This window comes from Anomaloglossus baeobatrachus, chromosome 11 (assembly GCF_048569485.1).
Source record: "Anomaloglossus baeobatrachus isolate aAnoBae1 chromosome 11, aAnoBae1.hap1, whole genome shotgun sequence".
Classification (NCBI taxonomy): domain Eukaryota; kingdom Metazoa; phylum Chordata; class Amphibia; order Anura; family Aromobatidae; genus Anomaloglossus; species Anomaloglossus baeobatrachus.
The window spans coordinates 23,808,001-23,821,176 of NC_134363.1; the positions used below are offsets into that span (position 1 = coordinate 23,808,001).

The 13,176-nt window shown below is 42.2% G+C and overlaps 1 protein-coding gene across 1 annotated transcript in view; it reads right to left on the minus strand.

The window, feature by feature from the left end:
• Positions 1-11,808, minus strand: part of LOC142255735 (uncharacterized) — a 115,931-nt gene extending 104,123 nt beyond the window's left edge. Inside the window, 3 exon segments of the mRNA XM_075327191.1 lie at positions 7,432-7,488; positions 8,517-8,576; positions 11,759-11,808. The gene's annotated coding sequence lies outside the window, so the exon portion shown is untranslated.
• Between the last annotated feature and the right edge of the window lie 1,368 nt (positions 11,809-13,176).

A 13,176-nucleotide genomic window follows, 5' to 3' on the forward strand; every position in this document is an offset into this window, starting at 1 on the left:
ACCCCCGTCTGCCAACCTTGCTGTTCCTGTGCCCAGGCCACGTACCCGGACACGGCCAGTCAGTTCCTCCACTACTACTTCCTTCACTCTCCAAACTAAACTGTCCTCTATTTCCCGCCTCCAGGACTGTGAACTCCTCGGTGGGTGGAGCCAACCGCCTGGCTCCGCCCCACCTGGTGTGGACATCAGCCCCTGGAGGGAGGCAACAAGGATTTGTGTCTGACTTAGATGTTCCTAACCGGGGTGTGGGGTGTGTTGTTGCAGTACCTGTGACACCCTGGCTTGTCCAGGGCGCCACACAGACAGCACATCACAGTGCCGTGTCCCCCTCCACACTGGAGCCGCTCACTTGCTAAACTTCCAGGTGCATCAAGTGGCAGCTACAGACACAAGATCCAGGTATCAGAACGCAGCACTGATGCTTGGAGTGTGCCGCTGTGCTCCACCATGTTGTGTGCACACCCGCACTGACGCTTGGAGTGTGCCGCTGTGCTCCTCCAGTGTTGTGTGCACACCTGCACTGACGCTTGGAGTGTGCCGCTGTGCTCCTCCAGTGTTGTGTGCACACCTGCACTGACACTTGGAGTGTGCCGCTGTGCTCTGCCATGTTGTGTGCACACCCACACTGACACTTGGAGTGTGCCGCTGTGCTCCTCCTGTGTTGTGTGCACACCTGCACTGACACTTGGAGTGTGCCGCTGTGCTCCTCCTGTATTGTGTACACACCTGCACTTACGCTTGGAGTGTGCCACTGTGCTCCTCCTGTGTTGTGTACACACCCGCACTTACGCTTGGAGTGTGCCACTGTGCTCCTCCTGTGTTGTGTACACACCCGCACTGACGCTTGGAGTGTGCTCCTTTGCTCCTCCTGTGTTGTGTGCAAACCCGCTGTAACACTTGGAGTGTGCTGCTGTGCTCCCCCTATGTTGTGTGCACACCTCCACTGACGCTTGGAGTGTGCTCCTGTGCTCATCCTGCCTTGTGTGCACACCTGCACTGACACTTGGAGTGTGCCGCTGTGCTCCTCCATGTTGTGTGCACACCTGCACTGACACTTGGATTGTGCTGCTGTGCTCCTCCTGTGTTGTGTACACACTCGCACTGACGCTTGGTGTGTGCTCCTGTGCTCCTCCTGTGTTGTGTGCACACCCGCTGTGACACTTGGAGTGTGCTGCTATGTTCCTCCTGTGTTGTGTACACACCTGCACTGACGCTTGGAGTGTGCTTCTGTGCTCCTCCTGTGTTGTGTGCACATCCGCTGTGACACTTGAAGTGTGCTTCTGTGCTCCTCCTGTGTTGTGTGCACATCCGCTGTGACACTTGAAGTGTGCTCCTGTGCTCCTCCTGTGTTGTGTGCACACCCGCTGTGACACTTGGAGTGTGCTGCTGTGCTCCTCCTGTATTGGGTGCGGTGCAAACAGGAGATCTGATGTTATACTGCTCACTCTTACCAATGGATCACTATCAATCAATACAAAGGCTTTGCTATTTTCCTATATTCGGTGGTATTGGTGCACCCAGGCTTAGGTCGCGCTGAGGGTGCGCAGAAATGTCCTCATTTTCATATTAAATGAATGTGGCCTTTTTCAGTAAATATTAAAGGGAACCTGTCACCGTTTTTCGATATTAAACTGCCCCCAATGTCTTGTTATTGACGCAATGTAAGTGATGCACATTTTCTGACTAACAAAACATTTGTGGCACTTTAATATTAAAAAAATTATGTGACTGGTTCCTTTTAAGCTGAACTCTATATGGGTGGGATTATTTCTCCACAGATCATGTCCCCCATATAAATATTTTTGCAGTCTAGGTGTCATTTTGGGGTGACAGATTCCCTTTCAGTCAGCTTAGAAATCATCTCACCTGACAAATGAAAGTTTTGCTAGTGCATCGGGTGATTGATGCTGTTTAGATAAATCAGTTTCCCATCTTTGGCTGCAGTGTTAATGCTGCTTTAAGGTTTTTTTCACATTGGGAACTTACCCCCCATCCTTGGGATGGGGAATAACTTTCCAATCGCTGGGGGTCCGATTACCGTGGCCCCCAGTGTTTCCCAGTACGTGCAGACAGAATGGATGCCGGGAGTAGAATTTCATAGTCCTGTCTCCTGAGCTGTGCACTTAAGAGGTCTTTTGAGCATTTGGTGGGGGTATCAAGTCCCACCCCATGAGGCCACTTCTCCCTACTGAGCCCACCTCTGCCCTACTAATCTACTCAGAATTAATGGACGCAAACATATAAGATATCCTCCAAAAGTTAAGTCTACTGCCTGTGACTAATCAGTATTGTGGTTCCTATATGGTCCACAGTCTACCATTGTTAAGGACATACTGGGAGTTGTACGTTAATGCAATACATGTATGTATATGGGTCTAACCTGACACTGCACTTGATTGCTGTACGAAGTTGTATCCATGCACTAATGGTGGTTTTGGTGATGTATTATTGTCTTTAGGGTGTTTTTGGTGATGTATTACTGTATTGACAGTAGTTCTGCTGATGTATTACTGTACTAACTATGATTTTGGTGATGTATTCTTGTATTTAGTGTGGTTTTAGTGATGTATTACTGTACTGATGGTGGTTCTGGTGATAGTCATGTGGCTGTTGTAATATTTACCTTTATCAGTCTTGATCCTAAAACATAGGGCAGTGTGCTGGACTAAAATTACAGCTATCTGCATGTCTGTCAGCCGAATAAGTAAGAGACTAAAGCCCCTATACACTATAGTCTGATCTTTCGTCCGACATCTATCTTGCTTGGCTCTCCAATATACAGGAGCACTCCTTCTGCCAAGTGTTTCTGTGTTCTTTATTAGAGCCGCTGCTGGATATCTCCGGCAGCAGCTTATTTAGAGGATAATAGGATCTATACTCCGTAATCGGACATGCTGGATCCTTATTCCCCTGACAATCAGAATTGAGAGCCCCTGTTCACATTGGGCTATCAGCAGAACCTGTCGATATTGGTGGGTTTAGACAACTTTAGGTTAATGTGTATGGAGGTTATAACTACTATCTGAAGGCTCTGGGCTCTATCAGGGAATGTGCACACGTCTTGTAGATGTCTGTGAACCCCCTTAGTTATTCAGACACAAGACGTTTCAGGACATAGTCGCCATTTTATCCTGAAGCAAATTTTTTGGGTTTTTTTTTGCTGTTGCTTCTTGGTTGTTTTTTCCAGCATCTTTTAGCTACTGGATTTTACTTATTTTTTAAATAAACTAGTAAGCGGCATCCAAGCAACAGCCGCCATATAATGGACCGGTCACTGTCAGCCGCTTCATGTCTGAGGAAACCTGACCCGGTTAAAAAGCTCTAAAGATTGAACATATGAACAGCAAGTCGTTTTTACACTGCAGTATATAAGTTAATTCTTTTTATATTTAGCGTTTGGGTTTTTTGGGCGGGTTACAGGGCGGATCTGTCTGAAAACCTAATGCTGTGTGCACATACCCTTAATCTGACTGATCAGAAGGGGGCGCCACCACTGACAGTGCCTAGGGCAGCATGAACTCCAAATACGGCCCCGCCTGTAGGCTTCTGTATTTTTGCCATAATACCAACTAACACCTCAATTTTCTTTGTACAGGATGCAGCCAGGCCACTTTCTGTTAGGACTTGTATATTAGTGTTCCTGTCCCTGTATGGTGCACAGATGGAGTACGACTTGGCAGCCCGCCTGATCTCATAATATGGGCATCACCTAATAAGCTGCGGGCTTGTGCCTGTGTTATCTGCATGTGTGAACAGCGCTCTATGCAAGCCATCAGTGTGCAGTTTTATCATCCAGCAATTGCCCCTCCATTTCATGGAGGTGTGTGTGTGATTTGCTTCTCCTGCACCTGTGATGCCTCCCCTTAGTAGGGGTTTAGCTGTATCCTGCTAGAGTACTAGATTTTGGCCTGGGCAATGTACACACACTGCAGCCCCATCTTTGCTGTAAGGAATACTTAATTTTTGGAGGATATTTATTAATTTTTTTGTTGCTATTTCTTATCCTTATTATGTACATCACAGTTTGTAGCCAGTTTCCCCCTTTTGGAGATTCATTTTTATCACTGAAAGCCTATTTCTGATGTCAGATCATTAAACAGCCCAATCACATCTGCAAGAATCAAATAAAACTAATAAAAATGCAAATAAGATATGTATTTGTGTAGATTTTTTTTCCTTTTTTTCAATTATCTGGTAATTCTCCTGCTGCTCCAGGGTCATCTCTCTGTTTCTCCCGTTCGGATCTTATGAATAAAGATGAGCGAACCTTTCAAAGTTCAGTTTGCTGATCTTTCCCGAGCCTTCGGGTGTTCACCGAGCTGTTCGACGAACAGATCAACGAACATACCAAGCCCATTGAATTCAATTGGAGGCCAAACCTATGTGCTCTAATATGGTGTAGGTGAGCTGTAAAAAAAAAGAAAATAAGGAAGAAACAAAGCAGATTATACTTACCAGGTCTCCCCATGGCTTAAACTCCTCCCACGGCTATAACTGCTCCCACGGCTGTATTTCCAGGGCCACTTATTAGCCTCATACATATTCACTGCTTTCCCAGCTCACTGGTGTCTCATATTGGCTGCAGTCAGATCCCACCTCAGAGAGCGTCTATTATTGGTTGGAATCACAGACCTTGTCTGAAGGTCTCTATCATGGTATAAAAACAATGAATAAATAAATAAAACCATTTGCATATGATCCTCCCACCTCTTGATAATGTCATGCCCCCAGTCCGACTGCGTCGCCTACCACCCGTCGCTCAATCCCCTGGGGTCCCTGCTCCCCGCTGAGCCCGCTCTCCTGCTACTTCGTCCATACCTTTTCCCTGTCGGTCCCGGCTCCACGCCGCCCACTAATTGCAGCCACCTACGCTCCAGCGTCCTGCCTCTCCTCCTGTGGTCTCAGCTCTGACTTACGTGTTGCGGGTCTCACACATGCACACTAGAGGGCGCACGCGTGCACTCAGCTAGACTTAAAGGGCCAGCACAGCTGTCTGGGATATGACTACTAATTAACCTTGAGTATTTAAGACTTCCTATTCCCCATGGCCAGTGCTTGTTCAATGCGTCCCTGTAGCTTGTCTCTTGTACCAGTTGTTCGGATCCCTCTATGCCTGTGCTTGGTTTAACTCTGTCTCTGCTTGCAGATCCTGAGTACTGTTCTGAGCACACACTCCAGCCTGATCTCTGTAAACTGCAACAGCCTCCACCTCCGGACCTCAGCCTGATCCCATTAACCTGCATCAGTCTCCTTTCCTGGACTTCAGCCTAATCCCGGTGACCTGCACCAGTCTTCGGTTCTTGACTTCTGCCTGATCCCGTTAAGCTGTACCTTGGTTCTGACATAATCTACACGAGATCCCATGACGATCCCGGCTCTGCTATATCTGAGCTGACAGTGTGCGGCTATAGAACTGTAACTTCAGACAGAGAATGAGCTGCAGAGATCAGTGGTGACATCATTCAGGATAGTTGTGAGCACAGCTGGAGTTTACCAAGGCCATCCAGCTGTGATCGCAGGTAACCTGATCTCAGGGGACCTCAATGAACTCAGTGACTTCACCTCAGATGAGGTTACTGAGTTCACAGACCTCCATCGCCTGGCAGAAAATCACATTTTTTTTGCCAAGAGATTCAGATTTGGTGCTGAAATTTCTACATCATTCCTGCATCCAATCTTCACCTCCAGCAAAAAAACGCATGAAAACACCATGTAGCTTTGATGCGATAGTAATGCAATTTTTTACCAGGAGGTGTATATTTGGTGCCAGAATATGGTGTAAACATTTCAGCACAACATCTGCATCTCTTGACAAAACAATGCACAGAAATGGTTTTTACGATGTTTTGTTGCAGTTTTGTGCCAGGATGTGCAAATTTGGTGCTGAAATGTAGTGCAGACATTCAAAAACAAATTTGCACCTCCTGGAAGAAAACTGCACCAAAACCGTTATTGCCCATTTTTTTTGCTAAGAGATGCAGATTTGGTGCTGAAATGTTTACATCATATTCCTGCACATCATCTACACCTCCTGGCAAAAAAAGCATCAAAACTGCATGCATTATGATGCAGGTTTGATGCATTATTTTTGTCAGGAGGTGTAGATTGGATACAGGAATACTCTGTAGAAATGTCAGCACCAAATCTGCATCTCTTGTTAACATAATGTGCAAAAACAATTTTAACTCCATTTCAGTGTGGTTTTCTACCAAGAGGTGCAAACTTGGTGCTGAATCTGATGCAAACATTTCATCCCCAAATTTCCCTTCCTGTGACAAAACCATGCTTTATGATGTGGGTTAATGCATTTTTTTTTTTTTTTTTGCCAGGAGGTGTAGATTGGGTGCAGGAATATGATGTAAAACGTTCAGCACTAAATCTGCATCTCTTGGCAAAAAACCCCACAGTTTTCTGTCAGGAAATGCAGGTCTGTGAACTCACTTACCTCACCTGACTCTCCTTTACTACTCTGCTCTCACCTAGCGGGGAATACGCTGTACTACGTCTTACTAGCCCTTTGTACAGTGTGACATTTACACAGTTGTTTTTTTTTTTTTTAATATTGTCTTCCTTTATAAAACTCTAGTTTATTCTATAGACTTCAAGTCATAATATGCTTTTATCTTATGGGGATTATTTAAATAATATAGTTTATATTTCAAAGGGCATTTTATTGGTGTCTAGGACAGCCTTACTATGAGTACAGTCCTGTTTAATGGGGTGTAACACTAATTCCTATGACCTTCTATCCACAGATAATAGTGATACACAATAGCTCATACTCACTACTCACCGATATTTTCATTTTCAACGTTTCCCAAAATTTAAGTACTCTAACTTCTTAAAGGGAACCTGACATTTGATTCATGATGCACAAACCTTGGACAGCATTAACTAGAGCCGGCTGTATGATTTCCTCCCAGTATATTTTTTTCTAAACTCTCCATTATTTCAGAGAAAGTATAGCTTGAAAATCCACCACTGGGTCAAGCCGGGCAGAGCAGCGTCGGACTATTCTTGTCTCTCACTATGAATGATCACCATGCAAATAAAAAAAAATCCGTGGAGCCTCTGTTAGGAGTCTCGACACAGAAAATAGCCAGATATCCCTCCGGGAAGGACGTAGCAAAGAAGTGGGTCTTTTTAAGGAGACCACCATAACCACCATATTAAGTGGCCTTTTTACTCAATATCCAACTCTTTGACAAGTTTAAAGATATGACAAGGGAAATACCAAGGCCAGGTATCCATCCACAGACAGCTGTTTCGAGGTATTGGCCCTCATCAGTGTTGTAGGAATAATGGCGCTGCAGGTAGAGCTGATTTATCCCTATGAATATTGATGTATTCGGGGCGGAGGCTCGGATATAGATGTGAATGGAGTCTGCACTGATATCTCAGAGAAATGAAGAATAAGGAAAATAAACTTACCGGTTGATGTAGCTCAGAGTTAGATTATCATCATCAGGGTCTATTCTGAGGATTTCCCTACAAGAAAAAAATGATAATACTAGTACAATAGACTACTATGCAACTTTTGTGTTGTGTCTGTGTATAACCTGTAACATATGGCAATTTTTTTCCATTATCCCTTTTGTTGGCAATGAGCAATGTTCAGTAATGTTCTCTATGTTTCTCTCTTTTGGTCACAGGAGTGGTGCTTTTAATCTATGGTCCCCTGACCCTGGAAATTTACTCTCCCTCCATAATCTTCACCTTTTACAGATGTCATTGTGGTCCCAAGGCAACATCTTGTGACCAAAACTTTTGAGTGTCGGGAAGTCAGAAATTATATCAAAAGCTCTTAATACAACTCTATGAGAGAACACCTAAATCACAGTAACCAAAGTGGGCTAACTATCAATGCTAAATATAACCACCAACAAAATCGATATGCAAAAGCATAAAATTGAAAATATTAATTAAAACAAATTAAACAAAATGTCTCAGCAGATGGCACCTCCCTTGTGGCAGATGTACTATATTGAGAAGAAAGCATTGTTAATGCGAAACGTGCATTGGGTGTAGGGACCGTAGCATACTCTCTTTGCTCCCTGGCTGTAGGTATATTGTGTACCACTATGTTACAATTATTATGTATATATACTATGGGATATTAATATTCTTGATTTATAATTATATAATATAATTATATGAATATAATTCATTTGAGCCCATACTGCAATACTTAATACTTTGATGCCCATCAGTGCAAAATATGGAAAGGTCCAGAAAAATTAGGGTAAATCCACTTGTAAAATCAGATAATTCTTCATTGAAAATTAATAAAAAACAGCTTCTTTGGCAGGTGACGCATTTTCGATACTTTGTGCGCACTTAGTCATAGATACAGTACATTAGAGTTTCCATCATTGTGGTAGGAATAATGGTGCTGCAGGTGGAGCTGATTTATCCCTATGAATATTGATGTAATCGGGGCGGAGGCTCGGATATAGATGTGAATGGAGTCTGCACTGATATCTCAGAGAAATGGAGAATTAAGAATATAAACTTACCAGATGTTGTTGTTCCGAGTTGTATTAGATGTGGTCAGATTATCATCAGCAGGATCCATTCTGAGGATTTAAGTGGGAAAACTTGCAAAATTGGTAATGTATCAAATATTTATTTTCCCCACTGTATATGGCTTAAAGCTCAACTATTGTTTTAATAAAAAGAGAAAAAATAAATCACTGCAATGTTATCACATTTATTACATATATATTACACCTCTGTAATATAATGTAGCTGAACCCATAGTACTATGCTGGAAAAACAGTACAAAATATGGAAAAGTCCAGAAAAATTTGGGGTAATTTACTTGTACAATCAGATAATCCTTTACTGGAAATGAATTAAAACCATCTTCCTTGGCAGGTGTAAGCCGTCTCTGATGCATTTTTTACATTTCCTTCGCCGTTATTCATAGATACGATACTACAGCTGTGCAGAGTGAATTTAAAATTAAAGACAACCATTAAAAGGATTATCCAATTTTACAAGTGGGTTTGTGCTAGACTCTTGTAGTGTTCTCATTTTTTGCATCATACAGTATACCAGAAAAAGGGAGTACTTACCTTACTTGTTTGTAAATATTTTATTATATCTATTCATGGGTCAACACTGAAGATCTGACACTCTGATGCAATGTAAAGTAGTCAGTGTATCTATGTATAGTTTATGTACACTGTCTACTTTACATTGTATCAAAGTGTCAAAACTTCAGTGTTGTCCCATGTAAAGATACAACAAAATATTTACAAACATTTGTGCGGTGTATTCCGTTTTGTGATGAACTTTAGGTAGATAGATAATTGATAAAGAGATTGATGATTGACAGATAGCTATATAGAGGAATAGATAGATGATAGATAGAGGGATAGATAGAGGAATAGATAGATAGATAGAGGGATAGATAGATAGAGGAATATATACAGTTAGGTCCAGAAATATTTGGACAGTGACACAAGTTTTGTTATTTTAGCTGTTTACAAAAACATGTTCAGAAATACAGTTATATATATAATATGGGCTGAAAGTGCACACTCCCAGCTGCAATATGAGAGTTTTCACATCCAAATCGGAGAAAGGGTTTAGGAATCATAGCTCTGTAATGCATAGCCTCCTCTTTTTAAAGGGACCAAAAGTAATTGGACAAGGGACTCTAAGGGCTACAATTAACTCTGAAGGCGTCTCCCTCGTTAACCTGTAATCAATAAAGTAGTTAAAAGGTCTGGGGTTGATTACAGGTGTGTGGTTTTGCATTTGGAAGCTGTTGCTGTGACCAGACAACATGCGGTCTAAGGAACTCTCAATTGAGGTGAAGCAGAATATCCTGAGGCTGAAAAAAAAGAAAAAATCCATCAGAGAGATAGCAGACATGCTTGGAGTAGCAAAATCAACAGTCGGGTACATTCTGAGAAAAAAGGAATTGACTGGTGAGCTTGGGAACTCAAAAAGGCCTGGGCGTACACGGATGACAACAGTGGTGGATGATCGCCGCATACTTTCTTTGGTGAAGAAGAACCCGTTCACAACATCAACTGAAGTCCAGAACACTCTCAGTGAAGTAGGTGTATCTGTCTCTAAGTCAACAGTAAAGAGAAGACTCCATGAAAGTAAATACAAAGGGTTCACATCTAGATGCAAACCATTCATCAATTCCAAAAATAGACAGGCCAGAGTTAAATTTGCTGAAAAACACCTCATGAAGCCAGCTCAGTTCTGGAAAAGTATTCTATGGACAGATGAGACCAAGATCAACCTGTACCAGAATGATGGGAAGAAAAAAGTTTGGAGAAGAAAGGGAACGGCACATGATCCAAGGCACACCACATCCTCTGTAAAACATGGTGGAGGCAACGTGATGGCATGGGCATGCAGGGCTTTCAATGGCACTGGGTCACTTGTGTTTATTGATGACATAACAGCAGACAAGAGTAGCCGGATGAATTCTGAAGTGTACCGGGATATACTTTCAGCCCAGATTCAGCCAAATGCCGCAAAGTTGATCGGACGGCGCTTCATAGTACAGATGGACAATGACCCCAAGCATACAGCCAAAGCTACCCAGGAGTTCATGAGTGCAAAAAAGTGGAACATTCTGCAATGGCCAAGTCAATCACCAGATCTTAACCAAATTGAGCATGCATTTCACTTGCTCAAATTCAGACTTAAGACGGAAAGACCCACAAACAAGCAAGACCTGAAGGCTGCGGCTGTAAAGGCCTGGCAAAGCATTAAGAAGGAGGAAACCCAGCGTTTGGTGATGTCCATGGGTTCCAGACTTAAGGCAGTGATTGCCTCCAAAGGATTCGCAACAAAATATTGAAAATAAAAATATTTTGTTTGGGTTTGGTTTATTTGTCCAATTACTTTTGACCTCCTAAAATGTGGAGTGTTTGTAAAGAAATGTGTACAATTCCTACAATTTCTATCAGATATTTTTGTTCAAACCTTCAAATTAAACGTTACAATCTGCACTTGAATTCTGTTGTAGAGGTTTCATTTCAAATCCAATGTGGTGGCATGCAGAGCCCAACTCGCGAAAATTGTGTCACTGTCCAAATATTTCTGGACCTAACTGTAGATAGATAGATAATAGATAGATAGAGGGATAGATGGATAGATAGATAGATAGATAGATAGACAGACAGATAGACAGACAGACAGATCGTCTGTCTGTCTGTCTGTCTATCTGTCTGTCTGTCTGTCTATCTGTCTGTCTGATAGATAGATAGATAGATAGACAGACAGACAGACAGATAGATAGATAGACAGACGGACAGACAGACGGATAGATAGATAGACGGACGGACAGACAGACAGACAGATGGATAGATAGATAGATAGATAGACAGATGGACGGACGGACAGACAGACGGATAGATAGATGAACGGACAGACGACGGATGGACGAAATAGACGGACAGAGGAATAGACGGACAGAGGAATAGACGGACATATGGACAGAGGAATAGATGGACAGACGGACAGAAGAATAGACAGACAGACGGACAGAAGAATAGACAGACAGAGGAATAGATGGACAGATGGACAGAGGAATAGACGGACAGACGGACAGAGGAATAGAGGGATAGATAGATAGATGGATAGAGGGATAGATGGATAGAGGAATAGATGGATAGATGGATAGAGGAATAGATGGATAGATGGATAGAGGAATAGATGGATAGATGGATAGAGGAATAGATGGATAGATGGATAGAGGAATAGATGGATAGATAGAATTCATTACCTTTCTTCTCCTCGAGGATCTCTTCTCTTTGGTCAGTGAGAGCAGCGGATCCTTTGTCTATAACCAGCATTGCTCCTGTATATATGTATACATGCCTCCGCCCCCCCATAATCCATCAGATACTTCTGCTAAGTGCAAATATTTAAGTACAGAATAATTGTTTTTTTGTGTTACTTACTTAATTGTTACTTGTTAAGATAGATTAGTTTATACATATTTTATTCATGGAATTTTTAATGCTTTTTCTTGACTCTTATGCAAGTTTATTTATGAGAAAGGTAGAATCTAAATGTTTTTGTTTTATTTAATGATAAAATCATGAAAGTATTAATGCATTTACTAATTTATTAGACAGAGATATGTAGCAGAATACAAGATGTAACCCCTGGAGTAGGAGAATTGTGTACACAGGGACAAACTACTCGTCACTTTTTTTCTGAAACGTAATTGTCCATCCAAATGTAACTAAAATGATATAATCATTCAACTCACCTCACCACTGACCTCTCCAGCCCCCCAGCTACCCACCACCACCCATCTGGTCCTCGCTGGGTTTTTGGATCTCCCCTCTCATTCTTACCATATATTCTTTGTACATTTGGCACTTCTGGGTATCTTGGTGTCTGAGAAGATTCTGTGCACACGAGCAGAAGGTGGCGGTGTACGCCATGACCTAGTTGACCTCCTATGCACTTGTGCACAACCCTCTGAGGCACCATGACTCCAAAAAGCCCCTGTACAGTGCAAGAACATGAGGATTCCATGGAAAACTGTGGGGGATATGAAACAGATTGCTGTTCTGTATAGATATAATGGCTCAGTATAGTAAGATCCCATCCTCCCTGTGTGTAAGACACTCTACTATACTGCACCATTATATCTATACAGAACAGCAATCTGTTTTATCTATAGATCTATATTTTGACAGTGTCACCATCTTAAAGGCAAATCGCTACACAAAAAATCTATTGTGTCTGATGAAGACCCAAATGTTGGTGTCGAAACGTTACATTTTTTGGATTGTCTGTATAATAAAGACCTTATATTTATTTTTGGTGCTCCAAATTTTCTTGTATCTAATAATGGGTTTGAACCCATAATTCCAAGTGTGCCATAAAACGTATTCCACTTGTGCAGAATATGAAGGCATGGCATGGATCGGATGGGTGGTGGTGAGCAGCAAAAGAGATGGAGAGGTTAGTGCTGAGGTGAGTATAATTTTTTTAATTTTTTGTGTATTCTGTTTATTGTGTTCTGGTGATTGGAAATACCTCAGAGCACAATAAGCAACATTTAAAAATAAGTTCTCCGCCAATCAAATTTCCACCCATCTCTTGGTTTAACCTTTAGCATGTCATCCCTTTCATTGCAGTAGGAAGAGAAATGTGCCCCATTATGATTAGTGCAAAATAGTCACC